General features: G+C 41.6%; 1 long non-coding RNA gene across 1 annotated transcript; it reads right to left on the minus strand.

Annotated features, from left to right (window-relative positions):
* Positions 1–5,258: 5,258 nt before the first annotated feature.
* LOC135280183 (uncharacterized) lies at positions 5,259–11,197 on the minus strand. The gene is made up of 3 exons (XR_010347229.1): positions 10,904–11,197; positions 8,945–9,045; positions 5,259–7,442 (listed from the first exon to the last, which is right to left on the minus strand). It is a non-coding gene; the product is annotated as an uncharacterized LOC135280183 (long non-coding RNA).
* Positions 11,198–13,839: the final 2,642 nt, after the last annotated feature.

The following is a 13,839-nucleotide window of genomic DNA, read 5'->3' on the forward strand; positions in this document are numbered from 1 at the left end:
TGGAATTCAGCAAAGGAGCAGGAGGTGAAGCTCCTCTTGGAGGGTGTTTGAAGCTCCAGAGGTTTCCTGTCCTTTGAATGCCCTGAGTGGAGCCTGCCATCCCATCAAGTTGGGTCTGCCACCACCGATGGCATTTTCCTGCCACTCATTCCCAATTTCAGCTCTTTGGGGTGGCTTTGAGGGACAGGAAAGCCTGCAGTGGTCTCCACGTGGAGTTCAGTGCCCAAATTGTGTTGATGCAAACTCATAACTAAAACTTGGCTCATAATTATACTTCATAAGTGGATCTAATAACCTTAAAAATTGTCTGTGCTCCTTTGCCTCTTGATTAAGTTTTCCATTGAGATGTTCTGAAATTGGGCCAATTTAGACTTCTACTGTACAGATAATTCTTGCTTTCCAGTATAAAGAGGGTTTCAGGTTTTTCCCACTTCCAGGGCTTGACATACCTAAAATATAACATGATCTTCCAGCTTAATGCTTTTTTTGAGATGCTACATGGTCAGCTGTAGTCTCACAGTCACTAAATCTAATTTCAATATCCAGTTTCTGCTTCTCCACTGAGCCTGGCTATCCTCTCCTACTGAGGATGGATCTGGAGTGGAAGAGAAATTTCTGTTTCACCTCACTTTCCAGCTCTGTTCTGATGGCAGCTGAGGTCCAGCAGGAGCTGTAAATCAGAACATTCCTCTGTGTGACACACTGCCAGGGCACTCTGCATCCTCGGTGACTGGCAGGTAATTCAGGTAGAAAACAGCATTTTTGTCAGACTTGTCCACAGAAGCCTTTTCAGTTTCTGCTGTGCTGAGCCTCCCAGGAGGATGGATCCTGCTGGTTTCTGTCACTCGGCCAGGGACCAGCTCTGGTGGCTGTGCTCTGATAATGTCACCCACCACGAGGTGACAGCGGTCGAAAACACATCCAAGCGGGGAGAAAAATGCTCTTCAACATATTTTTTAGCATTTATTCCTTTCAAATTGAGGGTTTTGAAGCTCTGAGATGTGTCAGTGGAGAATTTTTTCATTTTCCTAGAAGGCTGAGGGTGTTGTGTGATTTGTGTGCTTGTGTGAGGACAGAGGAGAGGGATCTGCCCTGGGGGGCCTGTGTGTCGCTTTTATTTCTTTCCCTCAGCTCAAATTAGTGGGAAAATTCCACAACTGCAACTAAACTGGGCTTTGAAGAGTCATTTATCAGAGACATCACACCTTGACTCTGCATGGCCAATTTTCCATGGGTTAGAGTGAAATGATGCTTTTAAGCAGGCCCTGGGTGTGCTCAGAGTGGAACGTGCTGAGGGAAGCACAGAGCAGCAGCTGCAGGAGACACCAGGGGTGCAAAGTGCTCTGTGCTTCTCCTGAGGGGCTTTTTGGGATTTGTAATTTCTCCTACATTAAATAGGGGTCAAATTCTCCATGGAGAATGCCAAGCTCTGCTTGAGAGCAGCCTTGCTGTTTCCATTCCTTCTGAGAGCTGGGTGTTTCTGTCAGTTCAGAAAAGCACATGCCAAGGCTCCAGTTTGTTCTGCTTCAGAATAAACCTGTTCTTGCCCTTTATCTGCCAGCTGAGTCTCATTTATGACACTGCACTGATTCCTGAAGCTGCAGGTTGTGTTGTGACAGGGTGATGGTTGCTGAGTGCTGAGAATTCCTGGAGAACTGTGGAAACAGAGGAGTGCAGAGCACACGGAGGTGCCCACAGATCTGCTCTGAAATGGAGTTAAAAATGAGAAATCACATTAAATCAAGAGCTGCCACTTTGGAGCAAAGCATGTGCTTCAAGCAGGTCACCAACCCCACGGGGGTCAAGTGCTCTGCTGGATCAGAGCTTCACAAAGTTCCACAGCTGGATTTGTCCTGTGGAGGCACTTGAGCAAGAGAGGAAGAGCTTCTCAGCAGAGGCTGCTTGGGGAGGGAAAATAAGGAGAGGGATGCAAAGGAAACAAGCTGGAGTCAGGCTGGTGCAGCAGCATCAGAGCAGGGAATTTAACTCTGGTGTGGAAACAGTCAAAGAGAGGAGAAGGAAACATTCCCAAGATGACAGGGAGAGGGGAAGCAGCATTTTGAACAAACAGGGCTGATAACAGAAAGGGTGAATGGGAAGGGCAGCAGAAAAGGGAAAAAATCTTTAATTTTACAGGAACAACCTTGTCACATCCATTGGGGTTCTGGCAAAAAGAAAAATTGTGACATCTTCAATCAGTTTTAACCCCACTGTAACACAGACACAATAAGCACTGAAGCCATACAAATATAAATTGTATCGCCGTATAAATAAGGTACATTTCTCTGAATTTAAAAAAAATAAATTATATAGGAGTGGAATTGCCTGCATGAAGAACCAGCTGCTCAGTAAAAATAATAAAATAACAGACTGTATATATGGAATTTAAAATAAATAGTGCTGCCTTGTGCATCTGCTCCTTTTAGAGCATCAACACAAGCTGAGAAGTTTATCCTGCAGAATTCCCTTAACTGGCACAGACATTTGATAGTTAAATTACTGCCCTGCTCCCAACCCCACTTTAGACCCTTTATTGTGAAAACTTCATCATTCTTGCCCAGGTTGCAGTTTAAATGGGTAGAGTGCAGATTAATGAGCAAAACAACAGTGCACAGGGGATAGGAAAAGCTGCCAACAGAGAGAGCAGGAACTTTACTGCTAGTAAAGGAAGAAAATACATGGATTTATACCTGCTCAACATGGCTGTGAGTGGCTCAAAGCCTGTCTGCTACTGCTATTATTATTATTATTACTATTATTATTACTATTATTATTATTATTATCATCATCATCATTGGTGTTGTTGTTTGCAATAATATTATCGTTATTGTTGTTATTATTGCTATTATTATGGATATCATTATTCTTTCTCATGTCAATTGCTACTGCCGTAATTTCCTTGAAGAGAGGGGCACAAATGGGTCTTTTGGGGTGATTTTTTTAGGGTTTTGAGGTTTTTTTTCAAAGTGGGAGCAAAATGAGTAATTCAAGTAGAGAGGTCCTGAATTTACTATTTAAGATACGATAAAAGCAGTATTGCTGCTAAAAAGCCACCCAGAGATGGCTCTAAAGTAACATTTTGGAACATCTCGTGAACACTCCCTGAGTAACTCAAAGGCACTGATTCAGACTGAGAAGATTAAAGAAAATTTAGAAATCAGAGCCAAACTGTCTCTGAAAAAGCTTTTTTTTTTCTTTTTTTTTCACAATGGAGCCACCAGCAGTGAAACCAGGCAGGGCTGAGTGTTGACAAGAAGGTGTCATTCCCAAAACACCTTGGCTATGAAAATCTGGCTGAGCCTTCTGGGAGGAGAGAATGCCACTATTTTTATCCTCAGAATGTTGTTTGCTTGATGAATGAAGGTTCAGCATCAGCAGGAGGAAAAGCCAAGCTGAAAAATCCCCTCCTCCTTGGAAACAAGAGCAAATGTCCCACTTGCTTCTTTTACACCTGATTTTCACCTGATTTTCACCTGGTTTTCACCCAATTTTCACCTGGTTTTCACCTGATTTTCACCTGGTTTTCACCTGATTTTCACTTGATTTTCACCTGGTTTTCACTCAATTTTCACCTGGTTTTCACTTGATTTTCACCTGGTTTTCACCTGATTTTCACTTGATTTTCACCTGGTTTTCACCTGGTTTTCACCCTGCAGTGGGAGACATGGGTGCTTCCAATGTGAGGTGAGTTAGGCTCTCCATTTCAATCCTTCTCTAGCAGCACCCTGCTGTTAAATTCCGAGTTTAGAAGATCAGTTTGAAATGGATCCTTCCACTTTGTTGAGTACCAAAGTCTCTCAGATTTACACCCTGTTATTTCAGCATCTACCAAGGTTTTGTTGCCCTTGGCTGCTGAATCTCCCACCTCCCTGGGCAGCAGCTCCTTTTCATCACTGGCCAAGAAATTCTATTTCCCACTGATGATATTTCTCTCACTTTTTGCCAGCCCTAGAGTCTCACCTCATTTCAGAATAAAATAAAACAGTACGAATTCACAGACTGTTGGTGTCAGAGTGTTTCTAAGATCTTTTCCTTTCACATCACAAAAAATCACAGCAGGAAACAAAGGGAAACAACCCAAAAGGGGCCCAGCAGCAGAGCTGCCACATCCAGCTCTCAGAGGAACCAATTTGGGCATCTCTGTGACTAAATTACCCCTGGAAAATGCACCTCAACAGCCCTGTGCTCCTGCATGCACTGCTCTGGTAATTAATTTAGCATCAGTTTTTCTTCTGAGGGAGGGATGGTGGGTGGGAAACTGTGGGCAGAGCAATGTGCAGAAGGGAGAAGCCAATCTTAATGTTTAAAAGAATAGAAAGAGAGAAGGAAGAAATAAAAATGAGCCAGTAAAGAAAATTAAAAAAAAAAAAAGTGGTATAATAAAACTGCAAGAAGGAAAATAAGTATTGTTTATGGTAAGGAGTTACCCTTTTTCTTTGGGATCTGTAAAAACTTACTCTATGGTAATTGACTCCTTTTCCTTTATGTGAAATGTGGATAAAATGTAAAAACTTACTCTATGGTAATTGACTCCTTTTCCTTTATGTGAAATGTGGATAAAATGTAACTATCACTGCAAAATAAATGGTCTTAATGTCAATATTGATTACTGGGGAGCTCATCTTTACTCATCCCTTCAGGGGAGCTATCACATAAACTTGCTCTGCACAATTACTTCAGGTAACAAAACGATGTGTGGGCAATGAAAACAAATGTCAGCCCCTTGCCACAGAGTTTCCAGCTGGAAGCACAAATTTCCAGCTGGACAAAGCCCTGTCAGTGCCTTCAGGAGCTCCTTCAAGTGAAATGATGGATCAGGCAATTGACTGATCACAGCAGGCAGCTGTGAACAAAACCCAGAGCAGCTCCTTTTCTTGGCTCGGGTAGGAAAAATGGGATTTTCTGGGCTGAGGATGAAGCTTCTCTTCAGCCCCCAGGAGGTTTGGGGACCACTCTGCTTGCTGGGGATGCTGAGCATGCACCACACACTCTGCACCTCTCAGCATGGACCTGTTTGTGGAAGAAATGTGATTATCCCTGGGTTAAGTGTAAAGATAAGAATGTAACTGGATCTGAAGTGAAGCAATCTTTGACCGAATCAAAGATTGGCTCCACAAGGGTGAGGACCCTCAGCTGGTGCAGTCAGTGGGACAGGGAGGAGCTGAAGATTCCTGTGCACAGTCCTGCAGGACACGTGCAGCAAAGTGAACATCTTGGCCCCAAATAAAACCCATTTACTCTGACAACACACAGCAACAGTGAGTTGAGGTTTTTTTTATTTCCAATAATACAACCCTTCAGTACATCAGGCCCTTGGCAGCAGTTTTTAATTTTCTAATTGGCAATTCAGTGCTGGTGTGTGTGGGCCTGGGGCACGCACATAACAATGGCAGTGGAAGTTGGAGGTTTTATTCTCTCCCTGCCACACCTGTGGGAGTTTTCCATAAAACAAGATGGAATTCTTTATAGTGGAGCTTTCCCCAGGACAGCAGCTGGGGGTCAGAGTCACACACAGAGCTAAAGGCTGTTTGTGGCTTTAACAACTAGAAATCACTGCTATATTTTGGATATAACACATGCTTCCATCTATATATTCCTCACTGGGAGAGTGGGGCATATATCACTAAACACTAATTTTGTTGAGCAGATAATAGGTGAGAACAAAAGTAACTTTAACAGAGCAGGAAATTAAACAGAGCAGGGTTTTTATTGTTCAAACCACTGAAATTGTTAATACATTGAAATGCCTAATGATTCATTGAACTCCCTGACTTGAAAGGCAGAAAGTCTAAAAGATTTAAAATACTGTTCTTTCTGAGGAGCAATTATTTGTGATTTAATCAGCTATGCATTTAGAAAAAAAATGTTGAAACTATTTTACGTAGGAGAGCAAAATGAGTCACTAAATGAACCCTCACCATAGGGGGGGGAAGAAAAAAATCCATATTACCATCAAAGTAGTGAACGTGATTCAAAGAAATAAGGGATGAGTCTTGACAGGGAATGTTTGAGAAAGTCACCTAAGTTCATTCTGTAGCCAAAAGATTTAAGACCTGATGGGGATCTTGAAGTTTCTTGTGGCCAAGGAGACAGAAAGACACAATTCTGGTCCTTGTTCTGTGTTTGCTGCAGCCCCAGCTCTCACAACAGCCACCAAACACAGCAAAGCTGACCTGGCTGGAGGAGCAATCTGAACAAAATAAATGGGAACAAAATAAATGGGAACAAAATAAATGGGAACAAAATAAATGTGCTTTATGGGTAGGGAGACAGGAGAATGCGTGAGGTTTCTGCCGGGATTTTTTAATTTTTGGCAAAATTTACCTGTAGCACCAAAAAGAATTTTTGTGGCTGCTCTTTTAGTCAGAGATACCCAAACTTTGTGCTTATAAATGTACAATGAATGTTATATTGACAAAAAAAACATCCATCAATTGTTAATGTGGAATCAAAGCCACACCCTTTAGATGCCTCTCTCTGTGACTGGAAGCCTGGGAATTACTTCAGTACAAATAGTACTTGAATAATAATGTCTTTATTTGAATATGTAGGAGGCCTGAATGTCAGGTGCTCTTGTTTATACCAGTTAAAACTTTTTTTAAAGTTTTGCAGCTCATTTTTCAGAATTGCCCAACAACAGTTTCAATTATGAGTTTATGGAATCCAGCAACTATATTTTTAATTATTTGAGTTTATGGGATTATTTAATAACCAGGTTTACAGCTGCATAAAGCAACATTTTTAAAAACCTCTTTTACCAGCTAAATTGAAATGTTATGATAAAACATTTTCATAGGAAAGGAAATTTTGTTTATTTCCTTCCTTGCCTGGAAGGAAATAAAATTTTAAGCACTAACAACCACTAAACAATCATCCAATATTCGTGAGATTTTTTTGGGGGGTGAAATTTAACTGCAGTTTGTGTTTCAGTTCCAGGTTCTACTTCCCTTGAAGGAGCTAGAAATGTGATTGTACATTCACAGAGCACTTGCAAGCATCTGTCCCACATCCACAGGCACTTGATTCATCTGTGTGCACAAATAGCAGGAGTTTGATAACAAGGGACGGGAGCTGGTAATTAGCACAGCTCCCTCATTTGCACAGGAAGGCAGCACACTCGTGTGAGCTGAGGAGGTGCCTTGTTTTGCTGCCTTGATCACAGCTGGAATTATTTGTGTCAGTGGGAATCCAGTGTATGTGAGGAAATACTGGCAGTTTTTAAACACTCTGGAAAAGAAACTTTTCTTCAGTTCTCAGGCTAAATCCATTTTCTCCTCTCAGAATGTTTCAAATAAATTTTTTTATAGCATAATACACAAAATTTCAGAGCAGTTCTGCCATTCCTCAGGGTGATCCCTGCCCAAAGGAGCTGAGTTTGGAGAAGGAAGCCTTACAGGACATCTTGAATTTCAAACCTGAAAATTCTCCTTCATGAGTAATACCTGGAAAGAAACAACAATAAAAAGGTGATGATTGGGAGTGTTTGGCTTAAAAAATTAGGCATCAAACACTGTCCCAAAAGTTCATAATCAAAGGCAGTCCCCTGCTCTCTGCTCACCTTGGGATGCTGCTCCAGGGACTGGGGCTTGTGGTGACATTTGCCAACGACAAAAGGGACGATGACTCCTCTCCTCCCTGGGGGCCAGCAGGACCTCCAGGTGAAGTGAGAAGTGCTCAGTGATGTTTTGTCACCCCAGTGCCTCCCTGGGATCACTGTTTGCTTCCCAAAATTCCTCAGAGAGCACGGCACCGAGGTAGGGATACTTGTTCCTACTTAAAAATGCCTCAAGTGGCACAAGGCGCTGAGTTTGCTGAGACTAAATCCATTGCCTAAAACATCTTTGTGTTTCAGCCCTTTTGGATTTCGTGCAACATAAACCAGAAAATGTTTATATTTATTTAAAAGAGTATTCTCCTCTATTTCTTCACTTCTATGCTTTCTAAACAGTAGATTTGAGCATGAACATCATCCTTCATCTCCAAAATATCACAAAGATCAGGGAATATCACAAAGATATGGAAAATAGGGAATATGTCCATCTTGGCTTCATAACCCTTTTCAAAACCAGCCAAAAGTTTTGAGCCAAAGTCAAACTTATTTGTCTGTCACATTCATATTTTCTGAAAAATCCCTTCAGGCAGGATTTTTCTCCTGGGAAGCTGAGAACCTTCAGAGAAAAAGGAAAACAATTTTATCTCATTTGCTTTTCCTGTGTTTTGCTCCTTTGGAATGTGTTTGGAGATTGTTTACCCAACAGGTTTCATTGGTTTCTGCTGTGAGTTGTTTTTTCTCATTGTCCAATTAGGGCCAAACTGTGTCAGGACTCTAGAGAGAGTCGTGAGTTTTCATTATTATTTTTTTAGCCTTCTGTAAGTATCTTTTCTGTATGCTTTAGTATAGTTTAGTATAGCATTCTTTAATATAATATAATATCATAAAATAATAAATTAGCCTTCTGAAAACAGAGTCAGGTTCATCATTCCTTCCTGCCAGGAGTGACCTCACAAATACAATCTTTGTCCACCAGGCTAAGTCAGATCCAAGAGGTTTTTTTAAGCATAGCCTAAGCACAAACTACAATCTGCCTGCTGGACCTGTGAGTCCTCCCCACGACTGTTTCTGCTGAGATTGCTGTGCCTGATGCACGTCTTGAGCTTTCTATATTTATTACAGAACAGTTCAGTAGCAGACAAGCTCAACCTGCAGGGCAGTGACTCAGGCTTTGAGTGTGGGGGTGAATCAGTTTGCTTCGTTTCTGATTGCCCTGGTTTGTTGCTTGGTTTATCTCTCAGAGCCTTTTGATAAAATTTTGATATAAATTCTCTCTGGATGTGCTGTTTTCTGACATTTTGTCCATCAAAGTGTTCTCACCCATAACACTCTCATCTCCAGCTTTTCTCTCTTGGATTCTGTCAATTTGCCAAAAAATGCATCAAGGCTTACTTGTGATATGAAGAGGAGCCAAGGCTCCATTCTTGTCTCCATGGGTTCTTCTTGGATTATGTCCTGGAGAAGAGAGTCTGACTTCCAGAAAGGCACTTAACCTGTTAATAAATGCCTCAATTACATTTATACTTAGCCGAGCCATTTATTAATAGATTAATTCCTGTCTACTGCTGTGAATTCTGAGAGTCACTAAAAAGATCAATTTAATGATGTAAAATAATCTTTCTATGATTTTTAATTACCAACATCATGTGCTTCTCACAGTTATTTTGTGCTGCAATTCACCTCTCAAGGGCCCACAGGAGCTTTTCCCAGGGTTTTCACTCAGCTGCTGGGATATTCACAGTATTCCAACACCCTTAAATCATGGCTGTTACTAGAGCTGAGACCATGGATGAGAAAAAGGTCTTAAAAATTGAAATCTGGATCAATTCCCCTTCCAGGGACAGACAGACTCCTCCCTTCAGTGTGGTGGAGCCCTGCACATCTGCCAGGCTGATGTGAGAAGAGATTTAGTACAGAGGAAATACTTTCCTGCTCCCAGAGGATGAGTGTTGTCCCAGCAGAAGTTCAGAGAACTTTTGTTTCACTAAGAAACCCATTATTGGATATTCTTCTATCTTCATGACAGGGTTTTGTTTTGCCACAGATTCCCTCGATGGCAAAAATACCCTGGGACTTCATCACTTCACTGGACTTCAATGAGACTTTGTGGGAAAACATCAGAATATTTTTCTTTGGCTATCTTTCCCTGTTTCCCTTAGAAAATGTTACTACAAGTCCAAACAGCCTTTCCTCTTAAACTTTCATGTAGATTAACCATTTAGAGTTTCCTCATCTCATTAGAATTTAAGATGTAAGACTTTTTTGTAAAAGTCTCTATCTTAGAAGATTTCCACCTCTGTTAATATGGTAATGCTATCAGAAGCAGTATTTTTATTACCCTAATTCCCAGGTTTTACAAGGAGAAAGGTAATAATGCAATTGAATTAATTCCATAATCATTTTCAGACTGGATAGAAACCGCTGAAGGAAGCTGGGAGCTGACAGCCAATATCTGCATGCTCATAAGCATTAAGTGAACTATAAATACAGAGGGGCTGAAGCTGAAACACCAAATGTGAATTTCCTTTTTTCAACTCCTTAGTCCATGAAAGGCTGTGACAACAATGCAACGAGGGAGGTTTTGGTGTTTTAGCAGTAAACACTGACTCACCTGCTCAGTGCTCTGGATAAATAATCATTAGTGACAAATAAAAGCCTATTTCAGACACAACCCAGAACAGCGGAAGTTATATAAAAGCATGAGATGTTTTGTCCCTTTCCAGTGGCAAAAATACCACAGTTTCAGTTCATCTCAGTCATTCTCTGCCGTTTGAGGCAATTCCTCAAGAAAAGAAGTCTTGAGGGCTTTGCCCCTCTTTCTCCTGTCTCCTCTCACTGGAGTCCCTGCTGCTTTCCCTGCCCTTCAATCTGTCAGTGCCAGCTCCCAAGGTGCAAAACACTTTCCTGGGGTATCCTTGGTCCAGGTGGCTGAGCAGGAACCATCAGCACTTTGTGAGGTTGAACCTTTGATGTGTCCCCAGGAACAGCAGGGAAGGAGCTGTTTTCACCAGACCTGAGGATATTTAGCAGTGGAGCCCAGGTAGGGCAGGCAGGTTGTGGACATCAATAAGTGTCCATTTAGGCAATTAAAATATTGAAGCAGCTTCCTTGTTTGGCAGCTGTGGACAAAACCCATTAAGTTCTCCATTAATTAGACCTTCCCCAGCTTTTCCTTCCACAGCAGTGCAAATCCAGAACATCCATTACATTCTCCACAGAGCAGCAAAGTGTTTACCTTTGCCAGCAGCAAAAGGACAAAAAAAAACCCCTTCTCCCAACCAGCTGAGTTTATCCACCCTTCATAATTGCTCAGCCTAATTAGCACTCCAGTAGACCCCACACCTGCATTACCTGCACGTCCCCACACACCCACGCTGCTGCCCTGGTGCTGCTCCCAAACCATCCAAGTGTTGCTGCTCTCCTGAGCCTCTCCTGGGAGCTGAGCTTTCCATCAGGGATGCAGGAGATGCAGCCTCAGAATTCTGTGACACAACCTATTTTTAGAGCCTTTTTTTTTTTTTTTTCTCAGAAACTCGTTTTCTCATGGGAAATAAGTCCTTGGGGGGAAAAGTCATTTCCACCTCATTTGTTAATCTAAAATATCTTTTGCTTTTGGCTTCCTGCTATGGAGCACAGAACTGCTGCATCTCGTTAATTTTGCAGTCTCGCTAAATGACAGTGAGATTTATTTAGAAGGAAACCAAATTTAGTCCCATTAGATCATGGCAACAGTTACATGAAAAAGACTAAAAAAATCCCCCTTTTTTTTTTAATAGGGTTTGGAAACCCTTAGTTCCTGGATCCACCAATTATCCATGGAAGTTAATCAAAGCACTGGGCTGCAGTGGAAGGTGTGGCTGCAGGGGAAACCCCACAATGCCTGGCACTCCAAAACCAGGGTGACATCCCCTAGGAAACTGAGATGTTACAGCCAAAGACAGCAAAAGATCACAGAATAAGGGAAGGAGAGCTGCTGCTGAGATGAATCTCTAAATCCTGCTGCAGTCAGATCTTGAGGCTGCAGCTGGAAGCTGTTAAGTCTAAAATTATGGATGTGTTCCTTGGGTTTGCTGTTGTTCCCTTCAATAAATTCAATAAATTCCCTGTTCCAAGGAGCACTCGGGGATCATTACCCTGGTGCAACATAAATCTGTGTTGACTGTGCTGGGCTGGGCCTCTGTGAGTGCAGCCACTTCTGCCCTGGTTTAAAGCAACAGTCTGGAGCTCTCAGGCTGCCTTTGGAGCTGAGTGCCACAGTGAGGCTGGGGATACATCCAATGCCATCTATTCTGTGTTATCTGCAAACAAAAATTAGTTTTAAGTAGCTCCAGCACAGCTCTCAAAGAGCCCAGCTCAGCCCTGTCCACCTCCATGCAGAGGGAAGCTGGGGAGAAGTGGCAGCTTGGCACCATCCCTCTGCCCTGTGAGGAGAAGGAAAAGAGCCAAGGAAGCCAGGGAGAGGCAAATGTTACCAAAGAAAAGACCATAATTATGGTGTTCCATTAAATTTTTTAAAAAAATATTCCCTTTTCTCAGTCTTTCCTTGGAATTATACAATTCATGCAACACCTATTATATTCTATCCCTATATTTCAATGTATTACATCCTATATTCTATTATATTCTATTCCTATAGGAACATTCCTATACAGGGGCATTACTCCACTCAGTGACTGTAAATTCTCAAGTTAGTTCAGGTCCCACATTTTGCCCAAGTGACTGAAGAGGCATTGCTGGGATAAGTATCAGTATTTAAACAGTAGAATAGCCCAAGGCAGAGGTTAAAGAAAGGTCACTCTACTGTTAATTCAAGCTTGAGACAAAAAAATTCACAATGGGAATACTTTTATGAGGGTTTGAGAAGGAAAATTCATTTGCTGTTTCACCCAAGGTACTTTCAGTGGATGTGTTATTAGTGTTAATGTGGTTTCCAACAGCAAATGTTCTGAGGCAATTTTCAGGGGAAGAAATCACTAAAAAAGATGACCTAAAAACATCTGAGCATGTTTTGGAATGCTTCCATTTTTCTGAGGAGAAATAAAACCAACTCAACAAAAAAAAATTAGATTCCTCCTGGAAATAAGGCACCCTTCAGAACCAGGAAGCTCTCAGGAAACAAATCTGGTATTTTCTGCTTGTTTGGAGCTGTTACAGAATCATTGGCTCACTGTAGTCAACCAACCTTGGACCAGATTTTCCTGGTGATGCTCAGAATCTCTTGCTCCAAAAAATGTTTGGTTTTTTTTTTTTTTTTTTCCTTTTGAGTGCATGGAGATCTACCAAGGAAAAACTCCACGAATGTGTGGATTTTCATAATTGTCAGTGCTATTGTTCTGCTCTTTCATTCCTTAAAAAATGAGCTTTAATAGGAATGAATTTATCATGGCAAGACCCATCAGTATAATGATCATCAACCCTCCCCACTGAAAGCTCTGGAAAAATAATGAGAAAGTTGTCCCTGTTATTTTATTCAGATTTTCACTGTAATACCTCGGGCAGATAACAAGAAACCTGGAATGACTGTTTTATTTGGATTGGATTTGTGCTCTGTATTTCTTTTCTGAAATATGGCTCATTTTTTAAATAGGTATAAAAGTAGACTTTGTATTTACTGGTGCATAACCAAAAGTCCAAGATTTCCTCTTGGTGTTCAGTTTGTAATTATCCAGGAAACAAAAGCACCCAGGCACAGAAGCACTGGAGGAGTGAGGACTCTGGGAGACCTTTAATGAGTTTTCTTTAATGAGAGCCTTCACCTGGAGATTTGCTTTTCAGCTACATCCAACCTGAGTGATCAAAATTCTCCAGTGGCCAATGTTAAATGTGAAAGCTGCTGGTTCTACCCTTGTTAACAAAATGATTTGTCATGGTGAAGGGAAGGGGAAATGTTGTGCCATCGACATAATTATTTAACCATTAAATGGGTTTCTTCTTGATTTTACAAGTGCTGATTTCAACTTTATGCAGAAATCTTTGAGTCTCATGCTCAGGGTAAGCTGTGCTTTTACACAGAAGAATCCACAAGGAGAGGTCCCTGTCAATTTTTTTTCCACAGATTGCTTTTTAACCCTCAGAATCCATGGAAATAATGCCCACAATAAAGTTCTAAAGGGGTGAGGGTCGAAGTCAGTAAAAAGTCAAAAAAGGCAGGGGCTGGAGTGCCAGCACTGGTGTGTCTTGCCAGAAAAATCCCATTTGGACCCTAAAATGAGGGATGTTGTTACCTTTATCATGGAATTTCAGCTACCTGGAGGGAGCCAGGGAGGGGAAGCTGAGCTGCACGACAG

Source organism: Passer domesticus, chromosome 13 (assembly GCF_036417665.1).
Source record: "Passer domesticus isolate bPasDom1 chromosome 13, bPasDom1.hap1, whole genome shotgun sequence".
Taxonomy (NCBI): domain Eukaryota; kingdom Metazoa; phylum Chordata; class Aves; order Passeriformes; family Passeridae; genus Passer; species Passer domesticus.